This window comes from Pinus tabuliformis, chromosome 3_1 (assembly GCF_031772625.1).
Source record: "Pinus tabuliformis cultivar Carrire ecotype Pingquan chromosome 3_1, CPIR1, whole genome shotgun sequence".
Taxonomy (NCBI): domain Eukaryota; kingdom Viridiplantae; phylum Streptophyta; class Pinopsida; order Pinales; family Pinaceae; genus Pinus; species Pinus tabuliformis.
In genome coordinates, this window is record NC_142301.1 from 88887049 (window position 1) to 88910740 (window position 23692).

Below are 23692 nucleotides of genomic sequence, written 5' to 3' on the forward strand. Positions count from 1 at the left end.
TGTGAAAGTGCAAAAAGTGTTGTTCCATTTCGAAAAGGAACAGCAAAATGTGAAAGTGCAAAAAGTGCTTTTCCATTTCGAAAAGGAACAGCAAAATGTAAAAGTGCCAAAAAGTGCTGTTCCATTTCGAAAAGGAACAGCAAAATGGAAAAGTGCAAACGTGCTGTTCCATTTTGAAAAGGAACAGCAAAATGAATTGTGAAAAAGGAACAACAAAATGTACTGTGAAAAAGAAACAGCAAAATGAATGGCTGAACCAAAAAGTGCTATTCCTTTAGAAAATAAATAGCAACACGACAATGATGTCCTTTTGAAAAAGGAACAGCAGGAACGACAAAAAAATGCACACAAATGTTGTTCCTTCAGAAAAGGAACAGCAAAATATACAACCATAAAATGCAAGCACGCAAAGAATGAATTAGCTGTTCACTGTATTGAAGCTGAGGATGGGTCACAGTTTGAATGAAGCAACACCTGAAACACAAAATATAAGAGAAATTAGAAAAGAAACAACAAAAAGCAGTATGTAAATAAATAAATTGAGTTACAACAGGTATGATGTTATGTCAAAAAAATGATCTATTTGAAAAATGTTTTGGCAGCAGTGACAAGACATGAATCTTGAAATTGAAATCAATTCTTCATTTGTTCTATTATGAATCCGTTGGGTAATGATTTGGATAAAATTCCTTTGTTTTATAAAAATTTCTTTGAAAAATCACTCGTCCATAAGTTGACCTTCTTTATTTTCCCAAGACCTGCAAAAAACGAGTATCTACCTGCAATAAAACATTAAATCATGAAGAAAGAGAGGTGTACGGGCTCCCTTAATCCAAGAATTATGTAAAAAACTAACAAGTAGTTACTCTATATAACAAATCCATAGAGAAAATAACAAAGTAAAGTTTATTTGTTACCTGCGGGAGAGCAGTGGCCAATCATACTAACCAGCAGTGTTTTAATCACAACTTCTTTGTTTTTCGTCCAAATTGAGTGATTCCAAAGCCAAATGAAAGCTAATTCAATGGTGTATCTCCAATAGAAACAGGTTTTAAAAACTCAATGATATGATATGTCAAATTTGTTTAGAACAACCTGCATAATAGAGTCATCTTCGATTACCCGGCTTAGACCAACAGTTGATATTTCAAGCGTAACTTTTTCGTTTGATGTCGGATTCAAATGATTCAAATTGGAAATGAAAGTAGATTCATTTATTTATCTCCAATAGAAACAGGTTTTGAAGACAAGAATAATTGATAGGTCAAATATTGTAAGGAACAGCCGGAAAAACATAGTTTTAAGGGTGCCGATTTACGATAGACAGTCAGTATTTTGATCATAACTTCCCCATACAATATCGAAAATGAGTGATTCCAATTGCATTGTAAACTAGATTCATAGGGGAATCTACCATAGAAACAGGTTTTAAAAATTCATCCATTTAGGCCTCCAAAAAGTGACTGTCCCAACTCTGTTCCTGAGCTGCCCGCTAGACATCCGGTCAATGTTTTGGCTCTAACTTTTTCGTTTCAAATCCAAATTGAGTGATTAAAATTGGATTGGAAAGTAGACATCAAGGGCTATTTAGGATAGAAACAGGTTTTAAAAATATGGTCATTTAGGCCTCCAAAAACGGACTGTCCCAACTCTGTTCCTGAGCTGCCCGCTAGACACCCTGTCAATGTTTTGGTTCTAACTTTTTTGTTTCAAATCCAAATTGAGTGATTAAAATTGGGTTAGAAAGTAGACATCAAGGGCTACCTAGGATAGAAATAGGTTTTAAAAATATTCACTTTTGGTCCCTCAAAACATGACTGTCCCGACTGTTTTTCCAGAAAGTTCATCAAGCCCGCAAGCCAAAAAAATGAAATTCAAGCATTTTTTTTTTAAATTGGTGATAAAATGAAAATGAGTGTTTGTAGAACTTATTATTTCCATTATGATTCATCTACAAACACAAATTATAAAAAAAATTATCACCGATGTTGATTTGCATAGCATGTTGCAAAAAAAACCCTAGTTTTACAAAAGAACAAAATGCACTTATTTATGTCCTTATTTTGTTTTATTTTATTCACTAACCTACTTTGATTGAAGGATGAATATGACTACGTGTATGAGTACTTCCAGTGAAGCCATTTTCGAAACACGGCTTCACGTATGCACATACCCAAATTTGAAAAATGCATATTAATGGATATTAGGGTATGAGAAGGTGGCTTCCCTTGAAAAAATGATATCAAAAATTGTTGAAGAATAGAGTGATGTTGCAAACAAATGATGGAGTGAAACCAATCTTCAATGTATCCTTTATTTTCTTGATTTCGCATAGCCATCATATCATGAAGTTCTTGAGCTTTTAAAATAGCTTGTTGATGCATAGTAAAAGAAACCTCATTTTCTTCCATAACTTCTACAATTTTTGCATTTGAAACATTCTGAATCTCATTGTAGGTTTTCTCTAATGACACATGTGAGATAGAATGGGTGGGAAGGGTGGGTAAATTTTCCAGCTCAACATTGTAAGCATGTTGTACTGGTTTATTATGGTGGGGGTGTGAAATTAGTTGAGCAGGAGCATTTTGATGATGTGGCTGATTGGGTTGTGTGAATGGGCAAGCAAGGTGTTGTGAAAGAGCTGGTGGAGAATATGGAGAATGTGCTTGTGCTACAAGATGAGGGAGAGTAGTCATGCCATCATAAGATGAACCATGCCCAACTTGTAAACAAGATAGGTGGTTATATTGACATGGCTGCCCTAACACATTAGCATTCCATAATGGATTATGCAAGTATGACGATGGAGAAAAAGTGTTTTGAACCATACTTGTAGGCCATGATTTCTGTGGTTTTGACTTTGTTGCAGCTTCCTTACCTCTTTGATATGCCACTTCCATCATAGATAAGGAAGAGTGAGTATCTATGAGATGCTCCTTTCGGTCATGAGAACAAAACACTTCATCAAATTCTTCATTTTTATGAACCTGCAAAACATCCAATTTTTCTTTTAAAGAGCTAATAAAATCCAATTTAAAATTTTCAAATAAAGCATTGATTTCAGCTCTTATGTCTCCTATTCTTGTAGCATATTTGGAAAAGGAAAAACAAACATCTCTAAAATTCTTACCAGCCTTGGAGATTCCTCTTGAATACCTTATGCACAACTCACAAACATCATCATATGATAACTGAAAAACATCACCTTTTCCTATCAGATTTAGGGTTTCTAAACATTTATCTTTGATTCCTTTAAGAAGGCGTGTTTTTAAGATCTCTTTTTCCAAATGCTTATATTTTGATTTTTGAAGGTTATAATGAAACCGATCTACATAGTCCTCCAAAATTTCATCTTCCCCTTGTATCATATAGAAAATATCTTCATTGGATTTGCAATAGTCTTGGTACTTCTTCAAGAATATGTTCTTCATGTCCTCCCATGATTGGATGCAATTCCCACCTAGGCTCATGAACCATCGGAGAGCTGCTCCTTTTAGAGTAAGAGGAAACACTTTCAATCTTTGATCGTCAGTACAGTAATCATATCCTCTACAAAGTATTTCAAACTCAAATAAAAATGTATCTGGATCTTCATTTGCTAAACCATGAAAATTTGGTAAAGATGGGGGAATTATGTGCATTTGTGTCACTCCTCCTAGATCTTTGATAGGAAATTCAAAAGTAGAAACGTGAGCCATTTCTTACCATAGTTTAAGATGTTCTTCATGTGTTTTTTCGAGGCTCCTTCTTCAAATGTTCCTGTCAATCGGTTAGTGAAATGGGTGGTGCTTACATCACCACTTGTGTGAGATCATGTGATTCATTTTTTAAAAATTTCTATCTTTTTCCTAATCATTCACAAAAATTCAAACATCTATTTCTACCCTAGGTTCTTTAAGAGTCCTGCTGGAAAGCGGACGGTGGAGCAGGGCTTTTACATGCTCCGTACGCAGGTTCTTACCTTCCGTTTTTAAGATCCAACTCTTCCCTAGCAGGCACTCATCAGATTCACACTACTCTTTAGAAATGGCTACACTCTCCCCGACAACGGCGCCAAAATGTGAAGCGATAAAAAGGTGTCTTGTGAACTCCTAATTACCTCACATTAATTATCAACCCAGGGACGACTTTTTATTTCAAGAGTGTACTCTGTCTGAGGCGGCTATTTACTCAAGAGTAATGTTTCACAGTATAGTGCTTAAAACTCAAAAGTAAAGTAAATGAATGCTTGAAAAAGAAATCTAATTGAAACAACAAGAAACTGAAAATGTCTTAAACTAACTCATTCATTCAAACAACCATCAATCGAGGATATAGTAGCAATAGCTCATTCCTCTAGAAATTGATGCAAAAGGAATTAGAGTATGGATCATGGTTCTGGGAGCATAATAGCGTCTGCTGTGTCTCACGACAGCCTTGATCCTCCTCCCACACCAAAGCAATACATGCAAGTAAATAAATCAGCAGAAAGTAAAACGGAACAGCGAATTGGAAATGGGACAGCAATAAATAATACAGCAGTAAAATGGAACAACAATAATCAAATGAAACAACATCAATCAAATGGAACAGCAATCCTTAATGAATTACAAAATAACAACTATCACCCGTATGTACATGATTTACCTTAATATAAGAGTAATGGATGATATGACTATGTTTCTGAACGAAGTAATATTGCTTTCAAGTCTTACAAACACTATTTCACATGGATCTGATAACAATAGCATTCATACCAACATTCCGCTACAAAAATAGCTGAAAGATGCAATTCGAATAAATGCAGAGACATGAGACAAGGAACTCATTCAGATTCAGATATCAATTATGAAGCATAGCATATCACATAAAAGATATATCAGATTACTATGTAAGAAAGATAAACAATCCACACGCAATTTACCATATAACAATACAACGGCAAGTGTCCGTCGGAGCTGGGCCCTTGGCTACCGATGGTACACTGCCGTAAGTTACTCCAGATGCAACAACGGAATGAACGCTAAGTCTTTATATTAATCGCATCAGCAAAAGTATAACAAAGTCAGGTCTTCAGCAAGACTCTACGATCACCATTGGTTCTGAAACTAGAATTATAAAAACAGTCGTTCTCCATCCTCCGTCTCTGATCTTGGGTTTCATTTAAATAAAGAAGATCAGAGCATGGATAATTACAATCATGATTTCTCTTACAAATTTAGGTTGATTCTAACCCATTGATCAACAGGAACAAGGCGGATTTGGGTTTGCAGCTAAGATTTGGAGGGCGGCCGCAACAGTAAATCTCAGAAAATCGTGCTCAAAGAACCCTGTGTTTCTCCCTGTACAAGCCGAATTTGGGCAAACTATTTTGAACGAAGATAATTGGGCCCGTTCTGGACAAAACCCATGTTCCGGATTTTCCAGATTCGTCTTCATTTGCTCAGAATCTTAACCGCAAAACTGTCACTCCTTAAACCAGCGAATTTCTGAGTTGGCTGATTTAAAAATCAAATCTTCAATCTGGAAGTTACTTTGGAGGCTAAGAATGGCGAATGATGTTACAACCAACTTATTAGAACTATCATTGATAAATTAATGCATAATAATCAATTTATTAAAAATAAAAGAGAATAAATAACATTCATCCATGAGAGCATAAATTATTTATAAAATGGATTTAAATGATAAATTATAATAAATGTCATGATGAAGAATGGTGGAAATGGGTGGAATAAACCTTCTCAAGTGAGAATAATCATGGCATATTAACGACCCCACAACTGCGGAGTCCTTTCCCTTACAAGGAAGCCGGGAAATTCTATGGATGAGATCCATCGTGATGGGAATAGGCTGCTCCAGCCATAAGTACCCATCGTGCACCAAGAAAAGCAGTTGCCTAATGATGAAAATAGTGATGGGCGCATGGTGAAAGTGTTGAATCCATAGCAGATAAAGCAATCTGGCCTTCTCCACACTACGCAGCCATTTTCACAGCTCTAATGTTGTGACTGGCCCTTCCGTTCTCTGATTCATGAGGCTCTCTGTCTCCAAGTGTGGGAACTTCTCGCTATCCATGAGGTCCTAATCTTCAAACTTCATCATGGGCACATGGCCCAAGTGTGAGCCCTCAAACATAATCCCATTAGGAGGAGCAGGGTCTGGAGTGCGCTCTTAGTGGCATCCACATCCTTTGGTATCTTAGTTTTCCCTTTCCATGGAGGGACGTAGTTAGGAAATTTTGTTGCAAAGCGCATTGGTTGGATGTCCTCTTCCATGTCCTCTGCTTCCTCTATTTCATCAACGAGGGCCTGTAGGTCCTCCTCCTCGTCATCTGTCTTAATGGTGACAACCTTGCCCTATTCTTCCATTGAGAGCTTACCAAACCAAAGATTCCTTGGGGACATGTAGACTGGTCCCGCTGCTTGCTTATCTTTCTTGGGCCTCGGTGTCTGAGGTGATTTCGGGATTTCCGGCATGACCCCAATATCTTTGAGAACCTCATGTACGATGGGGTTTTGCACGGCCTCGTCAGTGGTTCCTTCTACAGAGCCCAAACCTCTCCTTGTAATCGTCATCTTGTTTGAATTGTATGTGGTCATTCGCGAACTTTGGGGCTCGAATATCACTCAGCACTCAACACTGTGTGCTCTAAGAAACTGCTAAAATCTCAAATGAACAAGTGTTGTCTTGTGGCTAGCCCTTGGAGTTTTATAGTGTCTTTTGAATTCGAATTCAACCATTCCCCCCAATTTTTGACCATCAATGCTTTCTTGGTAGCATATTGTCCCAAATATTGCCCTTAATTTGCGTCTTAAATGCCCACTGCCCGCTCCCTTTTGCCTTAAATCAGACATCTCATCATGAATAGTGACACCAATGGTCACTTCCCAGCCTACCCACGCGGCAACGCAACCCCCCGTGCACGGGCGCAAACTTTGTGACATGTTGATTCTGCGCACACGTCCCTTATCGCGCACCTCCCAAATAGACTCTTTCATAGTCCCGTGCTCTCTTTCAACTACCTGGAGCCTTGAGACTGTACTCTCTATGGCTAGTCAGGTGGTCGCACCACCTGTGTGAGACTTCAACTCCCCTTCCAGCATAGTCCATGGAAATTCCTTAATTTCCTTTGCCACAACCATTGCCGCACGTTCTACCATATGTAGTGCACTCCCATAGTTGTTGCGTTTGGTGAGGTGTGGTTGTAGCCATGGTAGCAGAGTCCTAAATTCTTGGCGACAATCTTTTGACCCAATGGTATGGTCATCCGCACCTTATTTTGTCATCCTTGATTTATTGACGATTCATGCTTTCTTGAGCTCATTTTCCAGCCTCTTAATCTCGGCTTCCATCAAAATGCTTTTCTTCCTCAGTCGTACCTGATATTTTTCAAGTTTGCGAAGTCTAAGGTTCCCTCGCTGAATGACTTCCTGAATATTTATGTGTTCGACTTTGCGTAGCTATGTGATTTCTTCGTCCTTCTATTCATGCAATGTCACAGTTGTGGGAACCCTTACGAGTGGACTCTTCTTTGCATTTTCTTCAGAAATTATGGTCTCTACTCTGTTCCACCCCTCGGGAATCATTTCCACAGGCAGGGTTTTGCACATGGTCTCATAGGCCCATCGAACCGCTAACACGCGCAGGTCCTAATCAGGTCGTCTCGCCTAGTGAACCCTATTCAGTACTTCACACACCCTATCGAATGCCTATCCATGGATAATTGGTAGCACACGTCACCTTTCCTACTGCTGCGGTTTGTTCCGATTCTATATTCTTGGAGTGGTGTGCGTTTGTGCGAGTTGTAGAGCATATGCTCGTACCCATCGGGAAAGATGGGAATGCAAGTTGTTCCGCCCCTACTGACTAGATTTCATTCTGAGCTGGGGTTTTCCAAAGCATAGGCACATCATTCTTCTACATTTGCACTAGTCCTCAAAACTTCCTTGATGCATACCCCACCATCGTGCAGGTGTTGCACACACTGCCCACTTCAGCGCATCGAACCGCTATTGTTCTAGTATTACACTTTCAAAGTTTCTCAAGGATTCATCCACCGCCGTCAACCCATCATATGTAGGTAGGTCCCTTGCTTCTGTTGTCATGCAACGTAGTGATCGAACCATCATATTGCATTTAAGCATTGTTACTTCATGTCTGTCATTGCTCTATTTCTTCATCTGAATCTGAAGTGCAAGAGCTTTTGCGCTCCCACGAAATCCTTCCATATGCAGTAGGATTCACCTAATCCTATTCTCGCGCGGTTATCTTGTAAATACAATCAAGATCATCATCACTATCATCGTCATGCACCAGTTCAGTGTATCACGTTCCTTCGACTGGGTCTAGTGGTACTACTACGCGGAGTGAATTCTCCTCAAAGATCATTTTGCACTTCTTTAGATTTATGACTCTGTTCATGTTAATGGCCTAGTCTATTCCTAGTAGCGCAGTATAGGGATTACTGTCATCGACAATCTCTATCACTTCAAAATCTGCCTACGCACTTGCACCTTCAATATCTACTATACCCCTTGCAGTCTTTCCATGGGTAAGATCTTTTGTTGGTTCACCATTTGCAGCTGGATAGGAGACCACTGTAGCGTGGGTCTACCCATGCATTCCCATGTTTATTTTGGAAATACATTCATGTTTGATCCTAGATCCAAGATTACTTGATCCATTTCATATTCGCCGATTTTCACAATCAACCTTATTTCCCTTCTTGTGCACAATGCATGCTTACCAAGTTTCCAGACTACGCATGGCTCTCTTCACCCCACACACCTATTGATAAGTTCTTGTAGTCCTTTTACTACCTTACTGTCATGTAGCAGTTTCATGCATGTCTCTAGAAAGGTAGTGAGCATTGAAGGATCCATCCTTGGTTCTACTTGATCCTTACAAAGACTAACAAATAGCACCAAGTTCAATCCATCTTTGAACCAAAAATATATCAACAAAGAGGCTCTAAATGACCTCTAGTGTCCAAAAATAATTATGCTACAACAAATACCTACCTATCATCAAAATATTTCCCTATATTGGTATCTTCATCATCAATATCACCCTAAGCAGTGAAGCTCTTCTTAGCTTCCATGACTGTCTCCTTCGCTTGTTCTAAATCAAATTCGGGTTCCTTTGTAGGAGTCTTACAAACCCACGCACTTTCTTCTAAATATTTCCCTTTGCCATCACCAGTGGTCACACCACTCCTGAGCATCATGTTTACATTTAGATCTTCTTCGCGCAGTTCAGACCTCATCATTTGCAAATTTTAAGTCGGAGGGGGCTGAAGTACCCCTTTTTCACACAGTCTCGCTATCAATGTGGGACAATCTTCTACCTCATGATCAAACTGAGTACAATACAAACATGATGTCCTTGTTGGATTTATACAATTGTGGAAATAGTGCCTTGGCCCTCCACAATTATAACAAATTAACTGTCCATGACCCCTTCCTAGTCCCATTCCACCTCATCCTCGACCGCGCCCCTAAACTCCAGCGCGCGCCAATCCTTCATTTGAGTCGAGGGCCCACGTTTCGGTCTGAACCCTGTAGGTAGGATTCTGATCCATCATTAGTTTGTAGCTTTTGCAGGTGCACTCATCATGGCCCACCAACCTGCAGAACTTACAAAATAATTTATGGGACGTCTGTGTATACTTCTGCAATAGATGACAATTGTCTGTAGTGTGTTTTCCTCCTATCTGATAGATCGCACACCATAATGCAAGAGCCGCGCTCGGTCCTACCTGTGCCTCAGATCTTAATGGCATCGACCCTCCTCCTGCCAAGTAATTCATGAACATTGGACAATGGTCCTTGTCATGCCCCTGACCTTTGCATCTTATGCACCAAACCTCCTTGCATGCCTCTGGACGAGCTGTCCTGTCCTGTTTCAAACTCTGCATTTCCAGACACAGATTTTGTAGTTGCGTGTGGATTTTTTGGACTCATAGACCAGGGTCTTGTATAGGGGTCTCATGCAGTCTCGTCGCCATCTCCAAAGCTTCGGCCTAGGTGGAAATATTTTGTTGTGACAGTTTCATTCGTAAGTGTAGTGTTAGTGACGCTACAAGCAATGTATGGTGCTATCCATCCATCAATGTCATGTTGGCTTCATGAATCATACGCTTTAGTCTTTGTTCCAAATCCTAGGGGGTCTTGCTCGGGAGCATTGCGATCTCCTTAAAACCGATGATTGATTGTGTTTTCGACTTTGGCCTGCTAAATTCTCTGTTCAACGCGATCTAGATTTTTGCGATTCCTGCATTTGGATGGTTATGAGAATGCTTGATGTACCATGTTAGTGCATGATCCTGCAACGCGCTCACCAATGTAGCCTTCTTGATATTGTCATCCAAAACGCCCTGTGCTTCCCATACTACTCTTACCACGAACCAGAACTAGTCTAGATCTTCATTCCCCACTCCTCTTAATATTAGTAGTTTGATTGCACTCACCATACTAAACTGTGGTGGTGGCAGAGGTGGGGTGGGTGGAGATGGAGGTGAGGAGGGTGAGATGGGTGGTGGTGTAGGTGGAGGTGGTAGGTGCAGAATTCACTGCCTCATCAGACTAACTGTGCTTCTCGGAGAGACTTTCACGAGCTCTTCCTCGCTTTCCTGCGACGGGGAAATTAAGGGATTAGTTTCCACTTCTTCACTACTTCCACTTTTGTAGATCTTCCCACTTCGTGCAGCCCCAAACATTAATTTATTCACATAACCCTCTTTTCACACAATAGCATCTTAATCCAAGTGTTCAAAGATTTAATATACTTACCTCACGGTCTCTTGAGGAAATGTCACTCTGCCTCACTGTATCTAATGGTCATGTCTACTGCGAACTCAGTGATAAATCCTCCTATAATTTGGTTGAGCCAATGGTCCATAGCTCGTGCGATCTTATCTCCTAATGCTTCTTGTTGGAGAGGTAAATCCCCTCTGTGGACAGAGGCGAGTCTTACCCGCGCCAACCAAGTTTGGAAAAGTTTGTTCACAAACGCACGCCCGAGAGTTTTTTTCCTTACGACTCATGTGGCTTTTCAGGGATAATTTCAATCTCATGGAGGTCGAGAATCATCATCCACAATAGCTTTTCGAGGATAATGCTTATCCCATGAATGTCTGGATTCATTGTATATCTTCTTCCTCCTCCATCTATAAAAGCTTGTTCTGGTGCATTTGACAATCTAGTTTTCAGTATAGGGAGAATGATACTGTTTGCTGGCTTAAAAATAAATCAAGCAGTCCAGGGTTTGATCGACAGTATCCAGATAGACCAAGCAGCAAGAAACAACTTAAAAATCCAACCCAGAAAGCTTATCTAAGCAAGTAAACAAGAGAAAACCAAAGTGCATGACAAACTCCAAGCTGTTCGGTTCGTAAACCAAACCGGAGATTGACTGAAGTGGCGTTGATCTACTTCGCTAATGCAGAGCAATAGCGTTTCGAAGGCTACCTGGCCGTACTTCAGGCTCCGTCCAAAGTTTACGAATCAAACAACAAATAGCTTCCCCAGTGGAGTCGCCAAATTGTTGGAGAGGTAAATCCCCTCTACGGACAAAGACGATCCCACTAGCCCAAAATGGGTCTAGCAACAATCAATCAACGCTACCATGCAAGTTCCTAGTTGCAAATTGAAAGTGGATTATGAGAACCAACCTAAAGTCCAACACTAGTGTCATGGAAGAGTTGATACTCCCATTCCCTTGCTCCAGCAGGTCACGATCCTCACGATCTCCGCGAATGGATACCTGCACATGCAAAGAACGAAGCGAATACAAGCATAAAATCTACTAAATACAACCATATATCGGTCAGAAAAGATATAGATCAAACATTATCATAATGAACAATAAGATCGGAACCATAATGATAGTCGTTTATTAATGGTAATCAACAGAGAAAAGTACAACCAAGGTTCTGACGTTGAATCCCTCCTCTGGCTGGGCGAACAGCTACATATGTCTTGCAACAAGCCTTTCTCTCTCTTTGATTATGAATGCAAAGCTCAGACTTCTGACAGTATAATCTCCCTATGCTCCAAAACTAGCTTGTCAAATGCACCAGAACAAGCTTTTATAGATGGAGGAGGAGGAAGAGATACAATGAATCTAGAAATTCATGGGATAAGCATTATCCTCGAAAAGCTATTGTGGATGATGATTCTCGACCTCCATGAGATTGATATTATCCCTGAAAAGCCACATGAGTCGAAAGGAAAAAACTCTCGGGCGTGCGTTTGTTAACAAACTTTTCCAAACTTGGTTGGCGCGGGTAAGACTCTGAGACAGAGCGCCAATGAGCGCACCCTCTTTGGAGAATTTCCTTCATTGGCGCGGGTGATACACTGTGGATCCGCGCTAATGGAAAAAGGGGACTTTTTAAGGATATTTTGCAGGAGATGTCTTCAAGGCATATGAAGTCCATACTTAGGGGAACATAATGCAAGTGTTTTCAAGTTATGTCACTGCTCACAAGTCCCGGAATGAGTCCTCCAAAGTGCGGGAAAGGGGTAACAGGGACGGTGACCAATGGTGACAAATTACTGTGTAACAGATGCCCCCTAAAGCATGAGGCCCGAGAGAGAGAGAGGGGTGAAATGCTTTACAAGAACACATGCAGCTGCCGCCGGAGAATCTGCATAGAGAGATACAACTGATAGCTCAAGTACATGATATATGTGGTATGGTCGCAGCCATCCATAACAGAGTACATAAGAATCTAGATCCATGGTATGGGTGCAGCCATCCGGTTAGGATCGATGAATAGACTCAGGTATGGTCACAACCATCCAGTGAATGAGTCATGTAACAAGAATCCACAAAATCACAGCCTGGATTCCAACAGACAAAATCCAGGGTCTTGCGCTCCATCTCGACCCGAACAAAAGTACAAGTTCAAGCATGAAAATACATGAGCTGAAGTCGAACATGCATGAACATCGTCTGATTACCAGTCAATAATGAAAAATGTTAACAGATGCGAGAGGTACCACCAATAATGACAATGGCCCTCAAGGTACTATAGGTACAATATACGGTGTGCGAATTAGTGAGCTGGCATCGAACACCCGTAGAATCATTGGATCGAAGGCTAATGATGAAAACCTCACGTCGAACACGAAGAACCTGCCATTGAGGCATGCAGGCTCCAAGGCACCGGAAGGGAGTCTCTAGATCAGCTTCCTGGATAATGAGTTGAAGTCGACAGGAAGTGATCCTGATCGAAGGTGGGCCATAGTGTTTCCCACATCATCGATACGAGATAGAGAAATAATATTGTGGTGGATCAAAATTGTGTGAGCTTTCAGAAGGAGGTTGTTATTCTACAGAGGTCAATTTCTCTTGAACATATCGACGACATGACAGTGGAATTGGCAGTATTTGACATCAATGGATCAAAGGTCATGGTGACAAGGCAATGAGCAGATGAGAGGTCAAACAGGATTACCCAAATCCACGGAGGCAAGTGAAAAATGAGATGAGATATCCCCATCCAGACACGAAAGCAGACAAGTGCCATGTTCAAGAGCGACATACTGCCGACACGACAATAATTATGGTTCCATTTTCCCCTACCATTTCTGGCGAGTACCCCAATTATTTTTATTTACAAGCTTGATGGGGATAGCATATGCTTGTAACGTCATCTTGACGAACTCCAATGTCATTATGTTTTAACGAGTCTGACAAAGGAAAAACTCGGCGTCTTTTCATGTTTAGAGAGTTTGAAAAGACTGTGGAAAAGAAAACTCCAAAGGTGTCCTTTTTCGTAAAGTTGTGTCTCTCGAGCCCGAAAAGGTATAAAACAATGCTCGAAAGAACCGCCCGACCATTACGATCGAGGAGTACTTTTCATGAGTAGTGATTTCGACCTGAAAAAGTAAAAAAGCGATCGAAACCACGTTGCTTCGTAACCGTTAACGAACCTAAAACGACAAGGGTCCGACAATCTTTTCATTTTTACACGGTCGGAAAAGAGTTGAAAGTCGACTGCCTCTTATTTATGTTTAACGAGTCAAGAGGGATAACTCGACAATCTTTTCGTCTTTAAACAGTCGGAAAAGAGCTGAAAGCGGACCTCCATTTTTATTCTCTTTAACGAGTCAAAAAGGGAAAAATACTCGGCAATCTTTTCATTTTTTATGAGTCAGAAAAGAGCTTAAAAGGAGACTCGTCCTGGAGGAATGAGTGGCATAAAGGGTAGCAACTGGTTCTGGCAATGGTGGAACTACTCAAAACATGTAATGGTCAAGAGGCTGTCTAATAAAACCACTCATCATTGCGTTTCCTCAGGAAAGGATAAACAACCAAGTGAAAGCATATGATCGGCCAAAGAGATGGTGGCGATGGAATGAAACAACCAAGGCTCATCTAATAGAATTTAGCAGATAAAAGGCAATCACGAGATGTAAATCAGGTATGGTTTCATTTTTACACAAGCTTGAACCATGGAGAACTCTGCTTAGATTCGGTTTCATGTTTACACAAGCTTGAAATGAAAAACTATGCTTGTTATCAGTTCACATACCCCCAGCATAATAACGCAAATCGAGGTACATGCCCCCCAAGCTTCATTACATTCAACAAAGTGGATGGAATGAAGGTTCACTCTCGCGATCTAGGAAAGACTCGACTTGTATTTTACGAGATCTTAATCAAAGAATCAATTTGGAAAGGAGGAGATGTTTCATTTTTTAATGAGGTTGACCTAGGAAAAGAACTATCCTCATAACCCTCATTTCATTTTTTAATGAGCTTGACACAAGATCAGGAACTATGCTCAGACAACTAGTTTCATTTTTTAAGGAGCTTGACATAGGAAAACGAACTATGCTCCGCCCAAACCTAGTTTCATTTTTTAAGGAGCTTGACATAGGAAAACGAACTATGCTCCGCCCAAGCCTAGTTTCATTTTTTAAGGAGCTTGACATAGGAAAACGAACTATGCTCCGCCCAAACTTCATCATAATGAATAGGAAGTCGAGGCTTCCAAGAGTGCCACTCCAAGTGGAAGGGTAACATCTCGGAAGTCAGGACCCAATGCCCCCAGGACACTATGCACGACGACGGCATCATTGGATACAAGCATGAGATAAGTGGCCACGTAGTTGATCTGTGGTGGGGCAGATGCAACTGGTGGATGAAAACCAGGAGGGGATGACGACTGCGCAGGAGGGACCCGTGGACGAACGAACGATAATTGATCTATAGTCACGATTCTTCCATCATGTGGAAAGCAAACCACACGGAAAAGTGAAGAGACCAGGGCCCCCATGGCATATACATAGTCACGGCCAAGAAGAAGACTGAAATCTAAAGCACCTTGGGTAACCGATATGTCTATATAGACGGTTTTGCCTCCCAAAGTAATAGGGAACTTTGGAAGGATCCCTAATGGTTGACTAGTTCCTCCGTCAAAAGCCGTCAGATTCGGAGCGACTGGCACAAGCTGTGGGGAACCTAGAGCTTGCCAAGTAGTGGCAGGCATAAGACTGATAGATGCACCCTCATCCAAAACAGTGCCGGGTATTTCCTTATCATAGGCGTGTACCGTGACCCAGAAAGGCAGATGGGATGGGAGGCGGGAGGTAGTCAAACAACTCCAGTCGAAGGAAACGACTGAACTACTTGGTGGGGGAATCGTATGATTGCCCCCTACTCTAAAAGAACCGAAGCAGGACTCTCGGGAATAGCTGGGATAGGAGAGTCATTTCCAGACTCAGGAGAATCTGAGGAGACGAGAAGAACATGGGTGTGATGCTCTTCCAAAACAGAGTGGTCGACGGGAGGTGAACTCGAGTCGACACTCTTTCCAACCAATGGTTGGTTTGGAATAGGCTGGGCATAGCCAGGTTCGGGAAGAGGGGCCTGGACAAGAGAAGAATGTGAATCAATCTCTTGGTCAGCAGGGGGACGATCTGCGACTGCAGAGAGACGTTGATAACCAACGGGAAGTTGGGGTGAGGGAGCTGTAAGAATTTCCAAGACAAAAGAGGCTTTATCCATGAGTGGACAAAGGTGAAGGGGATGATTGCCTTCACAGAGTCTATAGGGGATTCGAATCTTCCCTTTTCCCTTACCATTTCTAGCTAATAGGGTAGCATTGCCGTGAGCTTCAGAGGACGATGAGGGGTGGGCCGGATCACGAGACCATACTTCTAAGACCCTGGGAATGCCAGGACAATCGCGAAGAAGATGGTCCTCCTTGCATAATCTACAAGGAAACTTGACCTTTTGCGGAGGAGCAGAAGGTGGGCCGGTTGGAGGTGTACTCGAGGGAGTAGCTGCACTTTTAGCCTCTCCCTTAGGAGACTTCTTCTTCTTCGTCTTCTTCTTCTTGTTCTTAGCCACCTGGTTACTTGAATCCATACTTTCGCTAGGCGAAGTAGAAGATGAGGACGCAGAAACAGGCGAAGAAGGGGAGAGGTCCACCTTGGAATCAACATGATGTTGTTCGGGTGGAGGAGACAGTGGAACAGGAGTCATCACACTTGGGACCACTAAGGTTGAAAAAAACCATACGGGCAAACCGATGGTTAACCCAGGCAAAGACAAAGTTGCCATATACGGAGCACCGACATTTCCAAAAGAAGGAAATGGACTAGGGTTTCCATCCGGGGGAACACCTTGGCCGGTAGACTCGGGGAAGGTTGCCATTAAAAATGAGAAAGAAATCTGCTCAAGCTAACGCAAACAAGATCTAACTGGGTAAATGTGAATCATGGCTGAATAAATTTTAAGATGCGAGGACATAACTTGACCTTTTCATTTTTTAAGAGTCGAGAAAAGGACAAAAATATGACTCTAGTCGCCTTCGAATGTTTAATGAGCGTGAAGTGACAAGTGCTCAGATGGACCTTTTCTTTTAGGGAGTCCGAAAAGGATCAAAAGTGACTACTCTGGAGAAACTAGGCAAAAGGTTTACCAGACAATCCGTAAAACTGCTTATACACCTTGGCAATCGTATGAAAACCAAGGACTTTCCGTACGGTAGTCAATCTTCCCGAATGCTGTGTTCAGTGCATTATGGCTTGTAAGGTGGTAGACACGGCTTCCTATGGATAAAGGATGATAACCTAGTGGGGTCTCCCCATATACTCGACGGTACGTGGGAGCTCAAATCCGTGCTAGACCACTATTGCGTCACAAAAGGAGGAATCACCCAACCTTGAGTGAAACAAAAGGGACTAGGTTTAACGACATCGGAGCACGTCTCTAGCCTAGACCTCTAAATGTGTGCGTTATGTTCCAATGCGTTGTTAGATTCATTCAGTTCATTTTATGGTTGATCTTTGATTAGGTTCCGATTTTCAGGCCTTACCGTATGTAATTTCTCACAATTTCCTCAATGCAAGCTATATGCCAAAATATATCATTTCATTTGATGAATGCTAACTACGGGAGAGTTGAGATCTTTCAATCAAACAAAATGATCATAAAACAACCAACAATGACTCTAATGCAGCTAATGGCAATAAACGAAACTTTTTTTTTTTTTTAAGTGACTAATCGCTAATAACAATGAAAAGCTCTAATTTCCATTAACTAATGCAATGCAAAAGAGATTGTTTGTTTTCTTTTTCGATGGCAAAATGCATTAAACAAATTTTGAGAGATGATAACAAAGAGTAAACAGACAAACTTCACTCAATGAAAATAGAATCAAGCCTGAAACACCAAGACAATCTGTCAAGTCCAGAAGAATCACAAAGACCTCAATGAGTGATGTGATCTAAGCCTAAACAAAGCCAAGCGAAATCCAAATGAACAAGAGGTGGATTGCTCGAAGCACACAATAAAAAGTTTTGACAACCACTAGACAAGTGCAAAAAACATCTAAGAAGTCGACTGGACAATCAAAGAACCAAAAGCTCCCACGGAAGGCTCGATGCACAAAGCCACTAGATGCTCTAGGGCTGGGATATGAGATCGATGGAAAGAGGCAAACACCCGAAGGATGAAGGTCAAAAACCAGTCATACAAAGCTCTGACACACTCCAGTAGCTGAAAAAGATGTGGAAAGACAGAAATCCGAGTTCAGAAGGCTTCCAAACAAGCAAACTGCCAAATTTCACAGGACTGGCGCTACTGTCAGTCTGTAACTCGCGCTATTAAGGGATTAGCGTGAATTGCTTTCGTGCAACCTGCGCCCACTAGTGCGACTGTCAGGTAAAAAATCGCCCTAATAAAGTTTGCTGGCTTAAAAATAAATCAAGCAGTCCAGGGTCTGATCGACAGTATCCAGACAGACCAAGCAGCAAGAAACAACTTAAAAATCCAACCCAGAAAGCTTATCTAAGCAAGCAAACAAGAGAAAACCAAAGTGCAAGACAAACTCCAAGCTGTTCGGTTTGTAAACCAAACCGGAGATTGACTGAAGTGGCGTTGATCTACTTTGCTAATGCAGAGAAATAGTGTTTCGAAGGCTACCTGGCTGTACTTCAGGCTCCGTCCAAAGTTTACGAATCAAACAACAAATAGCCTCCCCAGCGGAGTCACCAAATTGTTGGAGAGGTAAATCCCCTCTGCGGACAGAGGCGATCCCACTGGCCCAAAATGGGTCTAGCAACAATCAATCAACGCTACCATGCAAGTTCCTAGTTGCAAATTGAAAGTGGATTATGAGAACCAACCTGAAGTCCAACGCTAGTGTCGTGGAAGAGTTGATACTCCCATTCCCTTGCTCCAGCAGGTCACGATCCTCACGATCTTCGCGAATGGATACCTGCATATGCAAAGAACGAAGCGAATACAAGCATAAAATCTACTAAATACAACCATATATCGGTCAAAAAAGATATAGATCAAACATTATCATAATGAACAATAAGATCGGAACCATAATGATAGTCGTTTATTAATGGTAATCAACAGAGAAAAGTACAACCAAGGTTCTAACGTTGAATCCCTCCTCTGGCTGGGCGAACAGCTACATATGTCTTGCAACAAGCCTTTCTCTCTCTTTGATTATGAATGCAAAGCTCAGACTTCTGACAGTATAATCTCCCTATGCTCCAAAACTAGCTTGTCAAATGCACCAGAACAAGCTTTTATAGATGGAGGAGGAGGAAGAGATACAATGAATCCAGACATTCATGGGATAAGCATTATCCTCGAAAAGCTATTGTGGATGATGATTCTCGACCTCCATGAGATTGATATTATCCCTGAAAAGCCACATGAGTCGAAAGGAAAAAACTCTCAGGCGTGCGTTTGTTAACAAACTTTTCCAAACTTGGTTGGCGCAGGTAAGACTCTGAGACAGAGCGCCAATGAGCGCGCCCTCTTTGGAGAATTTCCTTCATTGGCGCGGTTGATACACTGTGGATCCGCGCTAATGGAAAAAGGGGACTTTTTAAGGATATTTTGCAGGAGATGTCTTCAAGGCATACGAAGTCCATACTTAGGGGAACATAATGCAAGTGTTTTCAAGTTATGTCACTGCTCACAAGTCCCGGAATGAGTCCTCCAAAGTGCGGGAAAGGGGTAACAGGGACGGTGACCAATGGTGACAAATTACTGTGTAACACTTCTAGTCTATGCACTAATTCTGGAGTCCACACGATTTGTTTGTCGAGCCTACACATTCCCTAACTGTCTTCTAACTTCGCGATCCATTGATACAGCTCAGAAGGAAAGGATGCAAAGAAAATTTAGTGTATTTTCGTATACAAGTAGCACTCCAACCACTGTTCCTTAGTTACTCATAGATTTCTATTTTCCTACGCCACAAACTCGTGAGTCTTCTTGTCCAACCACTCTTCAACTTCTTTCTTTATTGGATTCCAATGGCACGACATCAGACATCCCTTATGCAGATCCCAGTCCTGGCAGCAGAACCATTTAGCTAAGCAAATCTTGGTACTACTGGCCCTTTCGCGACAGTCTGCGAAGCGGAGATTGAGGTCTCACCCGAAGTAGTATGGGAGGGTGCTAGAACCAAGTTTCCCCACCCTAGGGATGTCTGATGAACTTCTGGTGATCTGCAGTTTGACCCTACGCGCATGTCACTACACGCATCTATTAGTCCCTCACAACCTGTGATTCTGTGTTCGCACGACCCTACTCAAGGTGCGATCCATGTTATTTCCCAAGTCCCTTACTGTGATCCTGTTATTACCTGATTACTTAACTTATATGTGTAATTCTAGTGATCATTAATAGTGTGTCTAGCAATCATATAAGTGCGCACGATAAACAAAACAATATAAATATAAAGAATGTAATACACAAGCAGATGCACAATATTTGGAATCAACTTCTCTTTATTATTCTTCGTTCAAGATTACAAAATCGACACCGCCTTGCGCACTCAGCTGCAGGGGTCCGTGCACTTAGCTACAGACTCTACTAGGCCTTTATGCACTCAACTACAGAGCCTCTTCCTACTACTACAACCCAATATACTTAGACTCTTACTCTATGCTCGAACCATTCCTCTTCATCTATTTCCCTCCTTCTTCTCTTTACAACTTAGAGCCTCGTTCTATTTATACAATCCCATGGTCTGCAGACCATGGGTAGGCTGACATGACATTTACATTACAATACAAGACTTAGGGTGGACAACCCTATGACTCAACCTATACTTTGCACTCTGTGCTTTTACAATACATTTGGCCAAAACTTAGGCTTTGAGCCCCAAAACCTGCTGTGGTGGGATCCGATTCCCAAGAATGTTGATCTATCTTTTATATCTTTTTGTGAGCTAGTTTCATAACATGGTGTGAGGTCTAGTTGGTACTTCACACCAGAGAGATCCCATAAATGTTGGTGGGTCCAGCACCGTCAACATATTTGCAAAATGGTCATCTGCAACTATGATTGAAAATAATTGTGCAACAGGGAGATTATCCTCTATGTTGGTTTGTTCTTCCCCTATTTCCAATATTGATAGATGGTTAAGTCCTGCATTAAATCATCTTGTTTCAACAATGATTTTAAAGTCATATTCCTGAATAACGGTAACCATCTACAAATATATCCTCCTAAGACAAGATTATTAACCAAATACTTCAGTGCAGAATTATCTGTAAACATCTTATAGTGCGATCCCAACAAATATATCTAATTTTCAACAAATCATACACAATGGCTAGCCCTTCCCTTTCTATAGTGGTGTAATTATTTTCTTCTTTGGATAACTTTCTACTTGGAAAAGCTATAGGGTGATCAATTTCTCTTGCACCAGGTTGTGTCAATACTACACCCAAAGCTATATAAGAGGCATCCACATGGACATGGAATTCATTATTCCAATCAGGGAACACTATTATAGGTGAAGCTACCATATTTTCTTTGAATATGTTGAGGCTCTTTCTACATTCTTCATCCCACTGAAAAGTTACATCCTTATTTAACAATTTCTCCATAGGTGCAGTGATCTACACATACCCCTTGATGAATTTCCTGTAATACCAAATATGTCCCAAGGTAGTGTGAGGTTGTCTTATTGTCTTAGGTGGAGACAAGTTCACAATGATAGCAATCTCAACAGGGTCCACCATTAATCCTTGCTTACAAACAATATGTCCCAACAATATCCCAAAAGGTACACAAAATATTCACTCCTTTAGGTTAAAAGAGACCTGATATTATTTGCATGTGTTAAGCATAAGTCTTAAAATTCCAACATGTTTTCTTAACAACCCAAATACTATCCAGTCATCACAATATACCTCCAAAAGCTTGTGGATATATTCCTTAAAAGTTGCAACCACCACTCTAGAAAATATAGCAGGGGTATTCATCAGTCCAAAAGGCATCATTATGTATTGATATGAGCCCCTTTCTGTAGCAAAGGTGGTATTATGCCAATCTTCAGGTGCAATTCTAATCTAATGATAGCCTCAAAATCCATCTATAAATGAATAACCTTCTTGACATCAGACATTGTCCATCACTTCATCTATGAAAGGGGTAGGGAAGGGATCATGTAAGCATGCATCATTCAACTTTCTTAAATCAACACAGATACTGATTTCTCCTTGAGTCTTCTTTTATTGCACCACCATAGAACTCACCCATGTTGATGCTTCTACTGGTTCAATAATTCCTACTGCTATCATCTTATCCAACTCTACATTTACTTTATCATTATAATTTGGGTTCAATCTGTAAGGTCTTTGTTTGACTGGCTTCACATCAAGTTTAAGGGGAATATTCATGACTCCTAGACCTCCTAGTATACCCATCATCTCTGAAAACTTGATGGGAAACAGTTCTTGGTATTCATGAAGTAACTCTGTAACTTCACTGACTAACTTTTCACCCTAATAATTTCCTATTGTTGCAAACTTGGGCTCCTTCTCTGATCATATGTTCACCTTCTTTGTCTTCAGTGGCTTTGTTATATCTCATATCTCTGATTCAGGTCCATTTACTTCGTGGTATCCTTATGATTCTTCTATGTCGATGTTGTGAGGATCTTATTCTTCTTCTTCAATAAGGTTATAGCATTCTAGTTCATTTTCTATCGGCGCAACCCAGTCAGTTTGTTTCCATGTCAATTGGGTTTTATTCTCAAATATCTTCTTCTTAACTATCTGAAGGGCCAAATCTATGTATGCACAATCATCTTCAAAGGTGAATGTTAATATGAAACTATCAACCATGTCTTCCCAATCCACAGTACCATGTCAAAGCTTTGTTTCTAAGTACCATTTCTTAGGGATTGTTTCTAATGTAAGAATAAATCCATGTACCCATTCTTGTTGTGGAATCTCCTTCCATATTGTATTACATAACTAGATATGCTCCCTAGGATTAGTTTCACCATCATATTTTATCTCTATTTATGTATCTATCTGATCGAATCTTATCCACATAAACCTTTGACATTCTTGCCAATCTCCTATATTCTTCTTTTGTACACCCCACCATCTAGCAGGAGTAGCTTTTAGGGCTATATCAAAGGCTAAAAATCTTTGATTCTCTGGAACCTGATTCTCATAAATAAAAGTACTTATATCACCCAAGCCATCATAAGAAGGCAGATTACATACCTCAAATATCATACACCGAACTGATTTGGTAATTCTTTCACATAGGCTTGTGGAAACTTCATGTAACATATTCTGCCATTTTTCCAACTCTTCTTCTGAATCTGAAGTACAAGAACTATCATTCTCCCAAGTCAACTTTCCTTCTACATTAAGGTTAACCCAATCTTGTTCCTTTGTTGTCATCTGATAGTTATTATCTATATGAGTTGCACAATATTCTTCTCTAATTGGTTCTGTATATCTTAATCCTTCTGATGGGTCCAAGGGAACAATCACTCTCATATTATTCCCTTCAAATATCATGTCTATTCTTTAGATTAATTATAGCCATATTTTCAAATCCCCAATCAAGTCCAAGAAATGTAGGGTAGTGGTTACTGTCATCAATGATCTTTATTACTTCAAAGTCAACAATAGTGCAAACTCCTTCAATATTCACTATTACACCTGGTAGTCTTCCTTGTTGGGTTGTGTTATATTCTTTCCATGACTAGCCCACGTAGTTAACCAGGGGGTTAGAAAGGGGGCAGAGCCCCCCCTGCATTGCGCTGATTGTGTAGCGGGGGTAGTCACAAGGGGTTTGAGGGGTGCAGGTAACCCCACTCTATGGGGTCCGAGGGAGCGCCCCAGAAAATTTTGGTATTAGACCCTATGTTAGGTTGGGCAGACCTACCTATGGTTTTGTGCATGAT